Genomic DNA, 19,958 nt, shown 5'->3' with positions numbered 1-19,958 from the left:
TTTCTGAACGTCGTGTATGCGCACAGGGCTTTTCATTCGGAGTATTGCGCCAACTTTCTCTGGGTTAGCATCGATCCCACGTTCGGAAGCAAGGAAACCGAGTAACTTTCCACCTGGAACCCCGAATGTACACTTTGACGAGTTAAGCTTGATATCATATCTTCTCAGGTTGGCAAAGGTTTCAGCGAGGTCGGTCAGTAGGTCGGAACCTTTACGCGACTTAACCACGATGTCATCCATGTATGCTTCCACATTCCGACTGATTTGAGTGAGCAGGCACTTCTGTATCATGCGCATGAATGTGGCGCCAGCATTCTTGAGACCAAAGGGCATGGTAGCATAGCAAAAGCACCCGAATGGGGTGATAAAAGCTGTTTTTATTTCATCGGGTCCATACAGTCGGATCTGATGGTACCCGGAGTACGCGTCCAGAAAGGACAATCGCTCACATCCCGCAGTCGATTTGACTATTTGATCGGTGCGAGGGAGAGGGAAGTGATCTTTCGGGCAAGCCCGATTGATATGCTTGAAGTCAATACACATACGGAGTGAATCATCTTTCTTGGGAACCATGATGACATTGGCGAGCCACTCGGAGTGGTAAATCTCACGGATGAACTCAGCTGCCAGAAGCCGAGCCACTTCCTCACCAATTGCCTTTCTTTTCTCCATGGCGGACCGTCGGAGATGCTCTTTGACAGGTTTTTCTTTTGGGTCGACTCGCAAACGGTGCTCAGCCAATTCCTTGGGTACACCTGGCATGTCAGAAGGTTTCCATGCAAAGATGTCCCAGTTCTCACACAGGAACTGGATGAGTGCTTCTTCCTATTTGCTGTCGAGTATTGTTGAAATATGAGTTGGAGCAGCATTGGGATCAGTCGGGTGAATATGAACTGGCTTTGTTTCACCAGACAACTTAAATGCAGATTCTGAAGCAGGCTTCTTAGCTCTCAACAAATCACTCGGATCTACAGTCTTCTTGTATTCTTCCATTTCTATCACTGCCATCTATTCATCGGCAATCTTCGAGCCCTTTTGGAAGCACTCTTCTGCTCGTTGCCGATTACCAGTGACTATAATCATGCCCCTAGGGCCAGGCATCTTGAGTTTGAGGTACACGTAACATGGTCGAGCCATGAAACGAGCATACGCAGTTCTGCTCAGGATAGCATGATAGGCACTGTGAAAATCCACAACTTCAAATGTCAACTTTTCCTTATGGTAATTCTTTGAATCACCAAAAACCACGTCAAGAGTGATCTGGCCGAGTGAGTTGGCTTTCTTTCTAGGTATAACTCCGTGGAACCGCATGTTGCTCTCGCTGAGCTTGGACATCGGAATGCCCATCCCTCTGAGGGTCTCAGCATACAGAATGTTCAAACCACTGCCGCCATCCATCAAGACTTTGGTCAATCGGGTGCCCCCCAACGACTGGGTCGACCACCAACGCTTGCCTCCCGGGGGTAGCTACATGCGGCGGGTGGTCGGACTGGTTGAATGTGATGGGAGTCTTTGACCATTTCAGATACGTTGTCATTGCCGGAGCAACCATGTTTACTTCTCTGTTGATCACTTTCAGTCGACTTTTACTTTCTATGTCAACAAAAATCACCAAAGTGGAATTGACATTGGGAAATCCTTCATCATCCTCTTCCCTGTCCTCATCCTTATCAGATTCCTTCTCTTTCTCACTGGGATGTTTTTCTCGGAACTGCTGAATAAGGACTCGACACTGTCGAGTGGTACGTTTGGGATAAATCAGATTACCCTCTTCATCTTTCTTGATATGAATGTGACATGGCAGATCCAACACGTCGTTCCCTGCTGAATCCTTCACCTTCTTGGGGGTCCAGGGCCCTTTAGGCTTTCCTTTAGATTTTCCTTGGGTTGCGACTGCAACCTCTCCGGGACCTGCAGGTTCTGCTTTGCGCTTCTGCTTCCGATTGGAATTACCTCCTCCAGTGTCCTGGCCGATTGGTTTGCTCTTGTCGCTACGGAGTCGGTCTTCTTCTTCGCCGTTTGTGTACCGAGTGACTACCTCCATCATTTGGGTCAGGGTCATGTCTCTAGTCCGACCGAATTTCAGGTTGAGCTCCCGATACCGAACGCCCTCTTTGAAGGCGCAAACTGCTTGATGCTGAGACACATTCTCCACAGTGTGATGCAAAGTGGTCCACCTCTGGATGTAATCCCTCAAAGTTTCATTCGGTTTTTGCACGCAATGTTGCAATTCTATCAATCCTGATGGTCGTTTGCATGTGCCCTCAAACGTTCTGACGAACACTCGGGCCAACTCCTCCTAGCTGAATATACTGCCCTGAGCCAACTGATTCAACCAAGCTCTAGTTGACCCTTCGAGTATCAAGGGAAGGTGCTTCATGGCCACTTCATCGTTTCCTCTACCGATCTGCACAGCCACGCGGTAGTCCTCAAGCCAGGTGTCAGGCTTCGATTCACCAGTGAACTTACTAACCCTAGTCGCCAACCTGAAGTTCAGAGGGATCTCTGCAGCCCTGATGGCTATGCTAAAACACTCGGGACCAGAAACATGCACTCTGCTTCCAGTCGGGCGATCTTTGTCTTGTCCTTCTCTGTGTGCTCGATTCCTATCCACCAAACCTTGCATCAAACCCTGGTTCTCTTGGGTCAACTGGCCTCCTCTGCTCTTTGTTGAACGGGCGCCTATCATCATAATGCCGGGGCACATATGATTCACCCCTTGGAGGAGGTGTAGGTACTCGACGGCGGTCATCACGGTCGAGCCGATGATCGTGCTACTCGTGGTTCCGACTCAAGTACTGCCCTTGGCGGTGCCCTCATCCCTCACGCCATGGAGGCGATCTTGGGCTGTGAGCCGACTGAACTGTGTCAGCTACCACAGATCTGCTATGAATTCGGTTACGTGACTGAGACACTGTAGTGTTCTGCTCTCCTACTGCCCGGAGCAGCGCTCTGATCTGCATCAAACCTCTACCAGCTTCTGACTAGGACGACTGAATAGATTCTGCTATGCGAGCTGCGGCTATAAGGTTCTAAATCGGAGTGTGGTATACCTGCGGTTCAGGAGGGAACAACTGTCGCTGTCGTCAACTGGATTCGGGGATTTGCCGTCGAGCATGCTCATCGAGTGCGCACTGAAGGTTCTCCAGTCGAGTGCGCTCAGCCAAGGTGGCCAAGCGCGCTGCCTCCAAGGCCCGAGCCTCATAGGTCTCTCCGACAACGGGCGTGTGGAGCGCCTCCATATTGCGGTGGTGAAGTTCCTCCCTCTGCTGAGAAGAAAGGGTTTCGGGGTGGTACTCCTTGTGAACGCGCGACGGATCGTCGCCGCCGTCGTTGCCGCCGTTGCGACGCATGCCAGGCGGGTTGCGTGGTGTGTCGACCATCAGGACCTCCACTGCGGGGTCGCTGCTGTCGCACTCGTATAAGGTCTCGACGAAGCCAGTCGACAGATCGAACAGGTCGTAGAGAGATTCGTCGGGCTTGATTGCCGCGACTTGAGGGGTGGCCTACTGTCGTGCCACCGCATGCCTCACACATCGCTGAAGCTGCGACCGATTGGATCGCTTGCGACGGCGAACAACGGGGAGCGAAGGCACCGCGGAAGCCGACCGATACTGGGTCGACGGTTGCCGCAGAAGGACGCCACGAACGCATGCGTGAAAGTGTGTCGCCCCGCAGACGGGGAGTGCCTCGACGTCGATGGGAGCTTCCTGAAGCCAGGCGGAGTCGTCGGCGATGAAAACAAGCGCGCCGAGACGGATCTCGTGGCCCTCAGCCAAACCTCTGCCGAAAACCATGATGATGTGACTCGAAGAAATTGCAACCTCACCGGAAAGTCACTAAGGCACCTGCCCCAAGGTGGGCGCCAACTGTCGTGGTTCCAAGTCTGACAATAGAATGGGGGTAGGTATGATGAGGCAAGATCCTAGCTACGGTGAAGTTGTGCACGCAAGATTTACAAGTTCAGGCCCTTCTCAAAGGAAGTAACAGCCCTACGTCTCGGTGCCCGGGGGCTGGTCGATTGGATTATGCGTGAAGTTACAGGGGGTGCCAACCCCTGTCTCGGTGGAGGGGGGGGTGGCTTATATAGAGTGCGCCAGGACCCCAGCCAGCCCATGTCACAAGGAGTTCAATGTACATAAAGGTGAGACATTACTGGTAACGCCAGCATTAAAGCCATATAAATGATCATTAACACTACAGAGTGAACGTCTGACTGTTGCCATCCTGAGTGGCTTTAGATCTTCTGTACTCCGAGTGGTTTCTGATGTGGTCGAGTGATTATACCCTGGTCGACTAGAATTGGGTTATCCGAGTGGAACCATGGTCGAGTGAGTTGTATCTTGAAGTGACTTTAGTCGGTAGAATTTGTTGTCCTTTGAATGTCTTTGACTGTAGGGTAGTGTCCTTGGGAGGGGTGCTTAGATCAGGTCTATTGCCCTCCCCTAGTGTTGGGGAACGTAGTAATTTCAAAATTTTCCTACGCACATGCAAGATCATGGTGATGCACAGCAATGAGAGGGGAGAGTGTTGTCTACGTACCCACGCAGACCGACTGCGGAAGCGTTGACGCAATGTAGAGGAAGTAGTCGTACGTCTTCCCGATCCAAGCACCGTTACTCTGGCACCTCCGAGTTCTTAGCACACGTATAGCTCGATGACGATCCCCGGACTCCGATCCAGCAAAGTTTCGGGGAAGAGTTCCGTCAGCACGACGGCGTGGTGACGATCTTGATGCACTACAGCAGCAGGGCTTCGCCTAAACTCCGCTACAGTAATATCGAGGGCTATGGTGGCTGGGGGCGCCGCACACGGCTAAGGAAAAGATCACGTGGATCAACTTGTGTGTTCTTTGGGGTGCCCTGCCTCTGTATATAAAGGACTAGAGGGGGGAGGCTGGCCGGCCAAGGGTGGCGCGCCAGGAGAGTCCTACTCCCTCTGGGAGTAGGATCCCCCCCCCCAATCCTAGTTGGAATAGGATTCGCGGAGGGGGAAAAGAGAGAGGGGGGCCGGCCACCTCTCCTTGTCCTAATAGGACTAGGGGAGGGAGGGAGGCGCGCAGCCCATCTTGGGCAGCCCCTTCTCTTTTCCACTAAGGCCCATATAGCTCCCGGGGGGTTCCGGTAACCTCCCGGTACTCCGGTAAAATCCCGATTTCACCCGGAACACTTCCGATATCCAAACATAGGCTTCCAATATATCAATCTTTATGTCTCGACCATTTCGAGACTCCTCGTAATGTCCGTGATCACATCCGGGACTCCGAACAACCTTCGGTACGTCAAAATGCATAAACTCATAATAACTGTCATCGTAACATTAAGCGTGCGGACCCTACGGTTCGAGAATAATGTAGACATGACCGAGACACGTCTCCGGTCAATAACCAATAGCAGGACCTGGATGCCCATATTGGCTCCTACATATTCTACGAAGATCTTTATCGGTCAGACCGCATAACAACATACGTTGTTCCCTTTGTCATCGGTATGTTACTTGCCCGAGATTCGATCGTCGGTATCCAATACCTAGTTCAATCTCGTTACCGGCAAGTCTCTTTACTCGTTCCGTAATACATCATCTCACAACTAACATATTAGTTGTAATGCTTGCAAGGCTTATGTGATGTGCATTACAGAGAGGGCCCAGAGATACCTCTCCGACAATCGGAGTGACAAAACCTAATCTCGAAATACGCCAACCCAACATCTACCTTTGGAGACACCTGTAATGCTCCTTTATAATCACCCAGTTATGTTGTGACGTTTGGTAGCACCCAAAGTGTTCCTCCGGCAAACGGGAGTTGCATAATCTCATAGTCATAGGAACATGTATAAGTCATGAAAAAAGCAATAGCAACATACTAAACGATCGGGTGCTAAGCTAATGGAATGGGTCATGTCAATCAGATCATTCAACTAATGATGTGACCTTGTTAATCAAATAACAACTCTTTGTCTATGGTTAGGAAACATAACCATCTTTGATTAACGAGCTAGTCAAGTAGAGGCATACTAGTGACACTCTATTTGTCTATGTATTCACACATGTATTATGTTTCCGGTTAATACAATTATAGCATGAATAATAAACATTTATCATGAAATAAGGAAATAAATAATAACTTTATTATTGCCTCTAGGGTATATTTCCTTCAGTCTCCCACTTGCACTAGAGTCAATAATCTAGATTACACAGCCATGTGATTTAACAGCAATAGTTCACATCACCATGTGATTAACACCCATAGTTCACATTGATATGTGATCAACACCCAAAGGGTTTACTAGATTCAGTAATCTAGTTCACATCACTATGTGATTAACACCCAAGGAGTACTAAGGTGTGATCATGTTTTGCTTGTGAGAGAATCTTAGTCAACGGGTCTGTCGCATTCAGATCCGTAAGGATTTTGGAAATATTTATGTCAACAATGCTCTGCACGGAGCTACTCTAGCTTATTGCTCCCACTTTCAATATGTATCTAGATCGAGACTTAGAGTCATCCAGATCTGTGTCAAAACTTGCATCGACGTAACTTTTTACGACGAACCTTTTTGTCACCTCCATAATTGAGAAATATTTCCTTATTCCACTAAGGATAATTTTGACCGCTGTCCAGTGATCTACTCCTAGATCACTATCGTACTCCCTTGCCAAACTCAGTGGTAGGGTATACAATAGATCTGGTATACAGCATGGCATACTTTATAGAACCTATGACTGAGGCATAGGGAATGACTTTCATTCTCTTTCTATCTTCTGCTGTGGTCAGGCTTTGAGTTTTACTCAACTTCACACCTTGTAACATAGGCAAGAAACCTTTTCTTTGACTGTTCCATTTTGAACTACTTCAAAATCTTGTCAAGGTATGTACTCATTGAAAAAACTTATCAAGTGTCTTGATCTATCTCTATAGATCTTGATACTCAATATGTAAGCAGCTTCACCGAGGTCTTTATTTGAAAAACTCCTTTCAAACACTTCTTTATGCTTTGCAGAATAATTCTTCATTATTTCCGATCAACAATATGTCATTCACATATACTTATCAGAAATGTTGTAGTGCTCCCACTCACTTTCTTGTAAATACAGGCTTCACCGCAAGTCTGTATAAAAATATATGCTTTGATCAACTTATCAAAGCGTATATTCCAATTCCGAGATTCTTGCACCAGTCCATAGATGGATTGCTGGAGCTTGCATATTTAGTTAACACCTTTAGGATCGACAAAACCTTCTAGTTGCATCGTATACAACTCTTCTTTAGTAAATCCATTAAGGAATGCAGTTTTGTTTATCCATTTGCCAGATTTCATAAAATGCGGCAATTGCTAACATGATTCGGACAGACTTAAGCATAGATACGAGTGAGAAAATCTCATCGTAGTCAACACCTTGAACTTGTCGAAAACCTTTTGCGACAATTCTAGCTTTGTAGATAGTAACACTACTATCAGCGTCCATCTTCCTCTTGAAGATCCATTTATTTTTTGTGGCTTGCCGATCATCGGGCAAGTCAACCAAAGTCCATACTTTGTCTTCATACATGGATCATATCTCAGATTTCATGGCTTCAAGCCACTTTGCGGAATCTGGGCTCACCATCGCTTCTTCATAGTTCGTAGGTTCATCATGATCTAGTAGCATGACTTCCAGAACAGGATTACCGTACCACTCTGGCGCGGATCTTACTTTGGTTGATCTACGAGGTTCAGTAGTATCTTGTTCTGAAGTTTCATGATCATCATCAATAGCTTCCTCACTAACTGGTGTAGGTGTCACAGAAACAGTTTTCTGTGATGTACTACTTTCCAATAAGGGAGCAGGTACAGTTACCTCGTCAAGTTCTACTTTCCTCCCACTCACTTCTTTCGAGAGAAACTCCTTCTCCAGAAAGTTTCCGAATTTACTAACAAAAGTCTTGCCTTCGGATCTGTGATAGAAGGTGTATCCAATAGTTTCCTTTGGATATCCTATGAAGATGCACTTCTCCGATTTGAGTTTGAGCTTATCAGGATGAAACTTTTTCATATAAGCATCGCAACCCCAAACTTTAAGAAACGATAGCTTAGGTTTCTTGCCAAACCATAGTTCACATGGTGTCGTCTCAACGGATTTAGATGGTGCCCTATTTAACGTGAATGCAGCTGTCTCTAATGCATAACCCCAAAACGATAGTGGTAGATCGGTACGAGACATCATAGATTGCACTATATCCAATAAAGTACGGTTATGACGTTCGGGCACACCATTATGCTGTGGTGTTCCATGTGGCATGAGTTTGTGAAACTATTCCACATTGTTTTAATTGAAGACCAAACTCGTAACTCAAATATTTGTCTCCGCGATCAGATCGTAGAAACTTTATTTTCTTGTCACGATGATTTTCCACTTCACTCTGAAATTCTTTGAACTTTTCAAATGTTTCAGACTTATGTTTTATCAAGTAGATATACCCATATCTGCTCAAATCATCTATGAAGTTCAGAAAATAATGATATCTATCGCGAGCCTCAATATTCATCGGACCACATACATCAGTATGTATGATTTCCAACAAATCTGTTGCTTGCTTCATTGTTCCGGAGAACGGCGTTTTAGTCATCTTGCCCATAAGGCATGGTTCACAAGCATCAAGTGATTCATAATCAAGTGATTCCAAAAGCCCATCAGCATGGATTTTCTTCATGCGCTTTACACCAATATGACCTAAACGGTAGTGCTACAAATAAGTTGCACTATCATTATTAACTTTGCATCTTTTGGTTTCAATATTATGATTATGTGTATCACTACGATCGAGATCCAACGAACTATTTTCATTGGGTGTGTAACCATATAAGGTTTTATTCATGTAAACAGAACAACAATTTATTCTCTTACTTAAATGAATAACCGTATTACAATAAACATGATCAAATCATATTCATGCTCAACGCAAACACCAAATAACACTTATTCAGGTTCAACACTAATCCCGAAAGTATAGGGAGTATGCGATAATGATCATATCAATCTTGGAACCACTTCCAACACACATCGTCACTTCACCCTTAACTAGTCTCTGTTTATTCTGCAACTCCCGTTTCGAGTTACTAATCTTAGCAACTGAACTAGTATCAAATACTGAGGGGTTGCTATAAACACTAGTAAAGTACACATAAATAACATGTATATCAAATATACTTATGTTCACTTTGCCATCCTTCTTATCTGCCAATCACTTGGGGTAGTTCCGCTTCCAGTGACCAGTCCCTTTGCAGTAGAAACACTTAGTCTCAGGCTTAGGACCAGACTTGGGCTTCTTCACTTGAGCAGCAACTTGCTTGCCGTTCTTCTTGAAGTTCCCCTTCTTCCCTTTGCTCTTTTATTGAAACTAGTGGTCTTGTCTACCATCAACACTTGATGTTTTTTTTTTGATTTCTACCTTCATTGATTTCAACATCACGAAGAGCTTGGGAGTTGTTTCCGTTATCCCTTGCATATTATAGTTCATCATGAAGTTCTACTAACTTGGTGATGGTGACTAGAGAATTCTGTCAATCACTATCTTATCTGGAAGATTAACTCCCACTTGATTCAAGCGATTGTAGTACCCAGACAATCTGAGCACATGCTCACTAGTTGAGCGATTCTCCTCCATCTTTTAGCTATAGAACTTGTTGGAGACTTCATATCTCTCAACTCGGGTATTTGCTTGAAATATTAACTTCAACTCCTGGAACATTTCATATGGTCCATGATGTTCAAAACTTCTTTGAAGTCCCGATTCTAAGCCGTTAAGCATGGTGCACTTAAACTATCAAGTAGTCATCATATTGAGCTAGCCAAACGTTCATAACGTCTGCATCTGCTCCTGCAATAGGTCTGTCACCTAGCGGTGCATCAAGGACATAATTCTTCTGTCCAGCAATGAAGATAAACCTCAGATCAAGGATCCAATCCGCATCATTGCTACTAACATGTTTCAACACAATTTTCTCTAGGAACATATCAAAATAAACATATGAAAGCTACAACGCGAGCTATTGATCTACAACATAGATAAGCTAATACTACCAGGACTAAGTTCATGATAAATTAAAGTTCAATTAATCATATTACTTAAGAACTCCCACTTAGATAGACATCCCTCTAATCCTCTAAGTGATCACGTGATCCAAATCAACTAAACCATAACCGATCATCACGTGAGATGGAGTAGTTTTCAGTGGTGAACATCATTATGTTGATCATATCTACTATATGATTCACGCTCGACCTTTCGGTCTCCGTGTTCCGAGGCCATATCTGCATATGCTAGGCTCGTCAAGTATAACCTGAGTATTCTGCGTGTGCAAAACTGGCTTGCACCCGTTGTAGATGGACGTAGAGCTTATCACACCCGATCATCACGTGGTGTCTGGGCACGACGAACTTTGGCAACGGTGCATACTCAGGGAGAACACTTCTTGATAATTTAGTGAGAGATCATCTTATAATGCTACCGTCAATCAAAGCAAGATAAGATGCATAAAAGGATAAACATCTCATGCAATCAATATAAGTGATATGATATGGCCATCATCATCTTGTGCTTGTGATCTCCATCTCTGAAGCACCGTTATGATCACCATCGTCACCGGCGTGACACCTTGATCTCCATCGTAGCATCGTTGTCGTCTCGCCAATCTTATGCTTCCATGACTATCACTACCGTTTAGTAATAAAGTAAAGCATTACATCACGATTGCATTGCATACAATAAAGCGACAACCATATGGCTCCTGCCAGTTGCCGATAACTCGGTTACAAAACATGATCATCTCATACAATAAAATTCAGCATCATGCCTTGACCATATCACATCACAACATGCCCTGCAAAAACAAGTTAGACGTCCTCTACTTTGTTGTTGCAAGTTTTACGTGGCTGCTACGGGCTTAAGCAAGAACCAATCTCACCTACGCATCAAAACCATAACGATAGTTTGTCAAATAGACTCCGTTTTAACCTTCGCAAGGACCGGGCGTAGCCACACTTGGTTCAACTAAAGTTGGGGAGACAGTCGCCCGCAAGCCACCTGTGTGCAAAGCATGTCGGGGGAACCGGTCTCGCGTAAGCGTACGCGTAATGTTGGTCCGGGTCGTCTCGTCCAACAATACCGCCGAACCAAGTATGACATGCTGGTAAGCAGTATGACTTATATCGCCCACAACTCACTTGTGTTCTACTCGTGCAAATAACATCAAACCATAAAACCTAGGCTCAGATGCCACTGTTGGGGAACGTAGTAATTTCAAAATTTTCCTACGCACACGCAAGATCATGGTGATGCACAGCAACGAGAGGGGAGAGTGTTGTCTACGTACCCACGCAGACCGACTGCGGAAACATTGACGCAATGTAGAGGAAGTAGTCGTACGTCTTCCCGATCCAACCGATCCAAGCACCATTACTCCGGCACCTCCGAGTTCTTAGCACACGTACAGCTCGATGACGATCCCCGGACTCCGATCCAGCAAAGTGTCGGGGAAGAGTTCCGTCAGCACGACGGCGTGGTGACGATCTTGATGCACTACAGCAGCAGGGCTTCGCCTAAACTCCGCTACAGTAATATCGAGGGCTATGGTGGCTGGGGGCGCCGCACACGGCTAAGGAAAAGATCACGTGGATCAACTTGTGTGTTCTTTGGGGTGCTCTGCCTCTGTATATAAAGGACTAGAGGGGGGAGGCTGGCCGGCCAAGGGTGGCGCGCCAGGAGAGTCCTACTCCCCCTGGGAGTAGGATTCCCCCCCCCCAATCCTAGTTGGAATAGGATTCGCGGAGGAGGAAAAGAGAGAGGGGGGGGCGGCCACCTCTCCTTGTCCTAATAGGACTAGGGGAGGGAGGGAGGCGTGCAGCCCATCTTGGGCAGCCCCTTCTCTTTTCCACTAAGGCCCACTAAGGCCCATATAGCTCCCGGGGGGTTCCGGTAACCTCCCGGTACTCCGGTAAAATCCCGATTTCACCCGAAACACTTCCGATATCCAAACATAGGCTTCCAATATATCAATCTTTATGTCTCGACCATTTCGAGACTCCTCGTCATGTCCGTGATCACATCCGGGACTCCGAACAACCTTCGGTACGTCAAAATGCATAAACTCATAATAACTGTCATCGTAACGTTAAGCGTGCGGACCCTACGGTTCGAGAATAATGTAGACATGACCGAGACACGTCTCCGGTCAATAACCAATAGCAGGACCTGGATGCCCATATTGGCTCCTACATATTCTACGAAGATCTTTATCGGTCAGACCGCATAACAACATACGTTGTTCCCTTTGTCATCGGTATGTTACTTGCCCGAGATTCGATCGTCGGTATCCAATACCTAGTTCAATCTCGTTACCGGCAAGTCTCTTTACTCGTTCTGTAATACATCATCTCACAACTAACATATTAGTTGTAATGCTTGCAGGCTTATGTGATGTGCATTACCGAGAGGGCCCAGAGATACCTCTCCGACAATCGGAGTGACAAAACCTAATCTCGAAATACGCCAACCCAACATCTACCTTTGGAGACACCTGTAATGCTCCTTTATAATCACCCAGTTACGTTGTGACGTTTGGTAGCACCCAAAGTGTTCCTCCGGCAAACGGGAGTTGCATAATCTCATAGTCATAGGAACATGTATAAGTCATGAAAAAAGCAATAGCAACATACTAAACGATCGGGTGCTAAGCTAATGGAATGGGTCATGTCAATCAGATCATTCAACTAATGATGTGACCTCGTTAATCAAATAACAACTCTTTGTCTATGGTTAGGAAACATAACCATCTTTGATTAACGAGCTAGTCAAGTAGAGGCATACTAGTGACACTCTGTTTGTCTATGTATTCACACATGTATTATGTTTCCGGTTAATACAATTATAGCATGAATAATAAACATTTATCATGAAATAAGGAAATAAATAATAACTTTATTATTGCCTCTAGGGCATATTTCCTTCACCTAGGTACATGTCATCATCAATGGTGAGCCCAGATTCTGTAAAATGTCTTGAGGCCATGAAATCTGAGATTGGATCCATGTATGAGAACAAAGTATGGACTTTGGTTTACTTGCTCGATGATCGGCAAGCCATAGAGAATAAATGGATCTTCAAGAAGAAGACTGACGCTGACGGTAATGTTACTGTCTACAAAGCTCGACTTGTTGCGAAAAGTTTTCGACAAGTTCAAGGAGTTGACTATGATGAGACCTTCTCACCTGTAGCGATGCTTAAGTCTGTCTGACTCATGTTAGCTATTGCCGCATTTTATGATTATGAAATTTGGCAAATGGATGTCAAAACTGCATTCCTTAATGGATATCTTAAAGAAGAGTTGTATATGATGCAATCAGAAGGTTTTATCGATCCTAAAGGTGCTAACAAAGTGTGCAAGCTCCAGCGGTCCATTTATGGACTGGTGCAAGCCACTCGGAGTTGGAATAAACGCTTTGATAGTGTGATCAAAGCATATGGTTTTATACAGACTTTTGGAGAAGCCTGTATTTACAAGAAAGTGAGTGGGAGCTCTGTAGCGTTTCTGATATTATATGTGGATGACATATTGTTGATTGGAAATAATATATAATTTCTGGATAGCATAAAAGGATACTTGAATAAGAATTTTTCAATGAAAGACCTCAGTGAAGCTACTTACATATTGGGCATAAGATCTGTAAAGATGGATCAAGACACTTGATAAGACTTTCAATGAGTACATACCTTGATAAGATTTTGAAGGAGTTCAAAATGGATCAGTCAAAGAAGGAGTTCTTGCCTGAGTTGTAAGGTGTGAAGTTGAGTAAAGACTCAAAACCCGATCATGGAAGAAATAGAAATAGAATGAAAAGTCACTCCCTATGCCTCAGTCATAGGTTTTATAAAGTATGCTATGTTGTGTACCAAACCTATTGTGTACTTCACCATGAATTTGACAAGAGGGTACAATAGTGATCCAGGAGTGGGTCACTGGACAACGGTCAAAATTATCCTTAGTGAATAAGGACATGTTTCTCTGTTATAGAGGTGACAAAAAGTTCGTCGTAAAGGGTTTGGTCGATGCAAGCTTTGACACTAATCCGGATGACTCTAAGTCTTAATCTGGATACATATTGAAAGTGGGAGCGATTAGCTAGAGTAGCTCCGTGTAGAGCATTGTAGACATGATTTTTTTTTACAAAATACATACGGCTCTGAATGTGGCAGACCCGTTGACTATACTTCTCTCACAAGAAAAACATGATCACTCTTTGGGTGTTAATCACATAGCAATGTGAACTAGATTATTGACTCTAGTAAACCCTTTAGGTATTAGTCACATGGAGATGTGAACTAATCACATAAAGATGTGAAGTATTGGTGTTAAATCACATGACAATGTGAACTAGATTATTGACTCTAGTGCAAGTGGGAGACTGAAGGAAATATGCTGTAACATCCGAAAATTCTAAATTTTGGAATGTTATATTAAATAAATAGTTTTGATTGTTTGCTTGATTATGGTTGGTTACTTGTGTGAAATTGAGTGAAATTTGAAACTTTTTGAAAGTTAAATGAGAGGGAATAAAAGGACTTTCCCAAACTTTTACTTTGCTTTCTGATCTCCATTAATTCAAATTCTTTTCAAACACAAAACCCTAGAAAGAATATGACATGACTTCTTCCATTTAAAATAAAAAGGGGTTTTGAAAATATTTGAATTTCATTTGGAAATGTTTCAAATTCAGAAACTTTATGCAACTCAATAATTTCAAGAGAGAAGATAAAATGACTTTTTCAAGTCATATGAAATATGAGTTGGAAGTTTAAAAGAATCCAATTTAAAGTCCCTTTGAAGGTATTTTGAAAACCATTTTTAATTTGGAGTTGTTTGGTTTTTATTTAAATTATTTTTCTCTAAAAATAAAATATATGGAAAATGTGATAAAATGATTCCCTACAGTAGAAAAATGGAGAGAAATGAGTTTGAAATTATTTTGGTATTTTAAAATATTTTATTTGGTTTTAAATAAACCAGAAACACTATTTGCTTTATTTAACTTTTGTGTAATTTATTTGCCCTTGAAAAATAGTTCATGTTTTAGAAAATATTTTTATGCAAATTTTGATATAAAATATGCCTATACACAATTTTATTTTTATTTTCGTTATTCAGTTTTCTTTTTCTATTTTATTTAAAAAAATTGCGCATGCGCTTGGAATTAACAGTCGCCCATGTGCGCCGCATAGTGGAATCGGGCGCCCCATCATTTTATTTATTCTCTCCTACATGGGCCAGGCCCAGCCTGTCATTTTTTCTCTTTTCACTTTGACCGAATTTTGTTTAAAAAAAACTATAGCATGCGGCGGGCCGAACTTTAGCTCATGCGCATGATCTTTTTCAAATTTCATCTGCATATGTATATGTTTAGTCCCACATTACCTAGCCTTTAACTCCTAAATATTTTTGCCACCTATAAATATTGACCCATAGAGCCTGCAAAAATCATCCGATTTGGATTAAATCAATATTTTGGTTTGACTAGATTCACTAAAAAAAGAAAATATTTCTTCTCTCCGGCGGGACTTCTCGAAGTTGTCTCCTCTCTCCGAAGTCGTCTTTTCTCTATCTTATAAGGTATCTTTCTTCGTATTTTTTTATATATACTCTCGTAGCTTATTATTTCTAGACTAGTACGATAGAATAATTAGATTATGAATTAGTCTCTATATTTACACTTTAGGCGTAGAAATCTTTTATCAATAGCTCATTTTCTTCCATAAAACAGCTTGGCCTTGATTTTTTAAATAGGCATAACTTTTTACTCGTTCATCCAAATTAGATAAAACAACGCCTATAGTTTCGTCTTGATTCCACCTATCCAGTGAACCTATCCATCAACTTTTTAAAATTTTCAACTTTTGAATATTTGTTCATATTCATATTCAAACTTCTTTTGATTATATCTTTTTATTCGTAACCCCGTTTGCGATGAATTCAATTGCGTTGGATTCGTATCGAAGAAATATTTCTGTTCATATAATTAGTATTATCTATTCAACATATAATTTTGATCATAGTCAAATTACTCTGCTAGTCCACAAAGAGTTATCACACAACATTCTAAGCAGATTCAATGCTATGTTGAATTACTTGTATTTTTTTGATCCGTTATTTCCAATCTAGTAATTCTTCTTCCTACATGTTCCTATTGACTTCCTACATCTAGTAGCATCATTAGTTTCAACTTTTGATCTTTTCAAACTTTAACTCAAAGCTTCATTTGATCATATCTTGTAAATTGTAGCGCATTTTCAATTGATTCCTCTTGCATTTGAATCCCTAGACGTAATCTAGCATCTTGAGCCATCACCACACTTTATCAACAAAATTATGATCTGATCTTGCAAAATAACTTGATTTGGTTCTTTTGGAGTTTTTGTAATCTTCCTTTTCATTTTTCTGGATCTTTGGGTGATTGCTTATGTATGGTTATGATTGCTTGCTTACGATAGATTGATCGGAGTGTGACGAGTAGAACTATCAAGAATTATGAGTGCGAAGAATCTTCGTCAACAGTACAAGGCAAGTTCACACCTTGATCATGCTTTTCTATACCCTGTTTTTACTATGCATTAGTTCACCCTTACAAATTTGCATGAGTAGGATTGAGAATTGTGGTTATTGCTATGTAGTTGATGAGGTAGGAACCTAATACCTTTGATCACCCCGGGAATATACGTTTTGCTCATGTTGCTAAGCCATGCTCGTAGACGGGGATTGGTATGTGAGAATCATGCAAGTTGTGAGAGATGATAACTATGGAAACTTAAGGTGGCTACTTTAATACACATCTAGGTGGATTGGTTGCGGGCACCTGGGGAATTCCAGTGTTGTCCTGGGAGATCTTGGGGTATCCGTGTGATCATCCTATGGAATGCCACCTAGACTCAAAGGGATCATATAATTATTCATGCCTAGAAACTTCCGTGTGTAGCCACAAGCCATTATGGGCTTTGGCATAGTTAAGTAAGTCGTGGGAAACCTTTCCATGATAGGCTAGCAGATGTAGGGGATTGTAGGTGTACCGGCCTATCTCTATCGGTTAAGGGGACCTCTTCGGAAAGACTATGTCTCGATCATCCGGTTCTCAAACATCAGGCAGTGCGAGGAATTCAACGGAGGAGATCGAGTCTTGTGGGGAAAAGGGCCCAAACCTCTGCAGAGTGTATAAACAAATCATGATTTGCCGTGTCCCCAGTTATGGACATTTTGAGTATCTGGTATTTGAATTATTGATTGATCTCATCACTTTATTTAATGAAATTGTTGGATTATTAATTTGGTAATTTTGGGATTGAGTTGGGGGAACCTTCTCAACAATGACATAAAGTTGGTAGTTAAATAAAATCAATTCCTTTGTTGTAGGGGAAAATTAGTTTTATGCAAAATTAAACTTAGATCCTCCACCAGCCAAATATGCATATAGAGATAGACAATTCTCATTATTATTCTATGGTGTGAAATTGCTAGTATATTCAATGTACTGACCTATATGGCTGCAACATCTCATGTTGCAGGATTCTTACGACGAGTAAGTGATACGTTAGGGTAACGATGTATGCACTCAACTTTGCCATTGGTGTTATTGGGACTCCACAACCTTGTTGTTACTTTCGCTATATGGATTGAGGCAATAGTATTTACGCTGCTTTATACATGTGATTTACCTCTGTTATAAATCCTCGAGTACTGTGTGTGTCAGCATACCGATCCAGGGATGACACTTAAGCACAGAGACTTTGATCCATTCGGGTCGGGTCGCTACATATGCCCTAGAGGCAATAAAGTTGTTATTTATATTTTCTTATATCATGATAAATGTTTATTATTCATGCTAGAACTGTATTAACCGGGAACTTATTACATGTGTGAATACATAGACAAACAGAGTATCCCTAGTATGCCTCTACTTGACTAGCTCGTTAATCAAAGATGGTTAAGTTTCCTAACCATAGACATGTGTTGTCATTTGATGAACGGGATCACATTATTAGAGAATGATGTGATGGACAAGACCCATTCGTTAGCTTAGCATTAATGATCATTTAGTTTTATTGCTATTGCTTTCTTCATGACTTATACATGTTCATCTGACTATGAGATTATGCAACTCCCGAATACTGGAGGAACACCTTGTGTGATATCAAACGTCACAACATAACTGGGTGATTATAAAGATGCTCTACAGGTGTCTCCGATGGTGTTTGTTGAGTTGGCATAAATTCAGATTCGGATTTGTCACTCCGTGTATCGAAGAGGTATCTTTAGGCCCTCTCGGTAATGCACATCACTATAAGCCTTGCAAGCAATGTGACCAATGAATTAGTTGCGGGGTAATGCATTACGGAACGAGTAAAGAGACTTGTCGGTAACGAGATTGAACTAGGTATGATGATACCGACGGTCGAATCTCGGGCAAGTAACATACCGATGACAAAGAGAACAACGTATGTTGTTATGCGGTTTGACCGATAAAGATCTTTGTAGAATATGTATGAGCCAATATGAGCATCCAGGTTCCGCTATTGATTATTGACCAGAGATGTGTCTCGGTCATGTCTACATAGTTCTCAAACCCGTAGGGTCTGCACGCTTAACGTTCGATGACGATTTGTATTATGAGTTATGTGATTTGATGACCGAAGTTTGTTCAGAGTCCCGGATGAGATCACGAACATGACGAGGAGTCTCGAAATGGTCAAGAGGTAAAGATTCATATATTGAAAGGCTACATTTGGACACCGGAATGGTTCGAGTTATTTCGAATAAGTTTCAGAGTATCGGGGGTTATCGGAAACCCCCCCAGGAGGTTAATGGGCCACCATGGGCCTTAGTGTGGAAGAGAGAGAGGGCCGGCCAGGAGGTAGCGCCCCCCCTTGACAATCCAAATTGGACAACGGGTGGGGGCGGCGCCCCCTCCTTCCTTCTCTCCTGTTCCTCCTTCCCTCCTTCTCCTAGTTGGAATAGGAAAGGGGGGAGCGAATCCTACTTGGACCAGGAGGCGCGCCCCCCTTGGGCCGGGCTCCTCTTCCCCCTCCTGTATATACGTGGGAGGGGGCACCCCAAAGACACACCAATTCTTCTCTTAGCCGTGTGCAGTGCCCCCTCCATAGTTACACACCTCGGTCATATCGTTGTAGTGCTTAGGCGAAGCCCTGCGCCAGTAACATCATCATCACCATCGCCACGCCATTGTGCTGACGGAACTCTCCCTCGGTCTCAACTGGATCAAGAGCTCGAGGGACGTCATCGAGCTGAACGTGTGCTGAACGTGGAGGTGTCGTACGTTCGGTGCTTGGAGCGGTTGGATCGGGAAGACGTTCGACTACACCAACCGCGTTACTAAACACTTCCACTTTCGGTCTACTAGGGTACGTGGATACACTCTCCCCGCTCGTTGCTATGCTTCTCCTAAATAGATCTTGCGTGATCGTAGGTAATTTTTTTAAAATACTACGTTCCCCAACATTTTTATGCAACCAATGGGAAATGATTGCTCGGGGTTTATTCAACCGATTTGATTGATGGCCTGCTAGTAGGATTTGTGATGCATGATGCCTCACATATTAATAGATCTTGTCATTTTAGCCATTTGGGCTGCCCGTTGGGGCCCTTATTCTTCTATTGTATCATGTTGACGTTGCAATATTAACTAATTAATGATCGTGCATCACTCAATACAAAGGCTGAGTGCCTTTCCCTTTTTTAGAAGAAAATAATCTGATGTTGCATACTTTTTTTAACAAACCATACACTTAATGTCATTAACTATGACATACTTCGTTAGTATTAATATAGGTGCACTTGGTTTCACGATGGGATATGGATAGCCATCTTTTAGGTGGTTAGCCAACATATTGAGTTGTGAGATAACCACATGCTTAAAAT

The sequence above is a fragment of the Triticum urartu genome, chromosome 2A (genome assembly GCF_056163025.1).
Source record: "Triticum urartu cultivar PI428250 chromosome 2A, HENAU_Tu73, whole genome shotgun sequence".
NCBI lineage: Eukaryota > Viridiplantae > Streptophyta > Magnoliopsida > Poales > Poaceae > Triticum > Triticum urartu.
Note: the sequence above shows the minus strand (reverse complement) of the source record.